Source organism: Gavialis gangeticus, unplaced genomic scaffold, assembly GCF_001723915.1.
Source record: "Gavialis gangeticus isolate Ggan-Ray unplaced genomic scaffold, GavGan_comp1, whole genome shotgun sequence".
NCBI classification, from domain to species: domain Eukaryota; kingdom Metazoa; phylum Chordata; order Crocodylia; family Gavialidae; genus Gavialis; species Gavialis gangeticus.
The window spans coordinates 149,199,305-149,200,834 of NW_017729022.1; positions in this window are offsets into that span (position 1 = coordinate 149,199,305).

Here is a 1,530-nt window from a genome sequence, read left to right on the forward strand (position 1 = left end):
AGGTGCTCGGGCCTGGCCCCGCCCCCAGAGCGAAACTGGGGGGCGGGGCTGACTCACCTGCGGGGAGAGGGGCGCGGGCAGCCCCGCCTCGCGCTTGTTGGAGGCAGAGGGCAGGCAGACAAGGGCGTGAGGTCGTGGGACCGTGTGAGGAAGCGGAGGGGGACAAGATTCGTTGGGAAAATCCGGGATCTTTTATTAGACTAAGTCAAAGAGTTGGACCAATTCTGCTGGCGGGTAGAAATGCTTTTGGTTGGGCTCAGGAAGCATCTGGAGTTGGTGCGTGGTCTTGCTGCAGTGCATGGGATGATTTTCCATATTGCAAGCCAAGTTCGGGAAATCAAATTCCAAATACAAGAGTCAGTCCAGAACCGTCAGTGGCCCTACCACCAGCAAACATCCTCCATCCCCATCTGGAGCTTCAGATGTTTCCAAAACCTTTGGCGCCAACCCTGGAGGCTTGGGATTTGGATGCCTCTGTGTTTTGCTTGCACTCAGCCATAAGGCCTCAGGAGCAAGCTAGGGAGGAGTCTCCCCTTTCCTTAGAGTGGGCATAAAGCCAAGACCGTCCCACTCCAGCAGCTAAGTGTGAGGTTTACTATACATTACCTTGGCAGGTACTATCTCTATGCCAGGAAAACAGTCTTCCCCGGGTGCAACCGGGAAGACTGCCTCAGCAGTCACGGTGTTTCCCTTGTCAGGCAAGCATAGGACTACACTTGATCTTAGCCCACAAGAGGCCAAGAAGCAATGGGACTATTTGATGTCCTTGATGTATCACGGCAATGCCGCCAGTCTCTTTGGGCCACCTGCAGATGGCGGCCGGCGGTGAGTGTAGTGCCCGTACCCCCAATGGGGTGCAGGCAGGGACCTGAAGTTAAAACCATCCCCGAAGGGGTGAGGCCCACTGGTCATCGATGTCGCTGCGGCGAAGAACGACCAGCACCAGCAGACATCAAGTGAAATAGTTTGGAATGGGGATCCTTCTTGGTGTCCGGCGCTCGCTGTCTTCTGGCAGTTAAAAAGGCTAAAAGCTTAAAAGCATAAAAAGCTAAAAGCCTAAAACCGCCACGGGGCCACCACTGGGTAGGGTGACCAGCGCCTTAAAAACACCAGTAAATTACGGGGGACAACAAAAGAGAAAACAGGGTGTGCCCATGCGGGTCATAGAGCTAAAACTAGTGCTCCCCCGGGGGACACCGAGCAGAGCACCCCGGACAGCACCCACCGGCTCGCAAACTGAGGGAGCTCGCCGGCGGCTACTGCCCAGTGGTACTCTGCCTGGAGACGTGTGCAAAGGACACTGAGGAAAAACGCCCCGAGGGCACCAGGAGCCTTCCTGGCCAGAGCCTCCTGCCTGGACCGCCAGATGACAAGTTTGGCCAGCGCCAGGAGGCAAGAAGCAATGGGATTTACAGTGAAGAAACAACAAGTTGGAAACATTGTTCTTTGCAGGCTTGGGGGTGTCAGGCACATGGAGAGTTAGCTGTGGTGTTAGGCTTTTCTCCAGGGGTGAGCAGAAGTTCAAGGCAA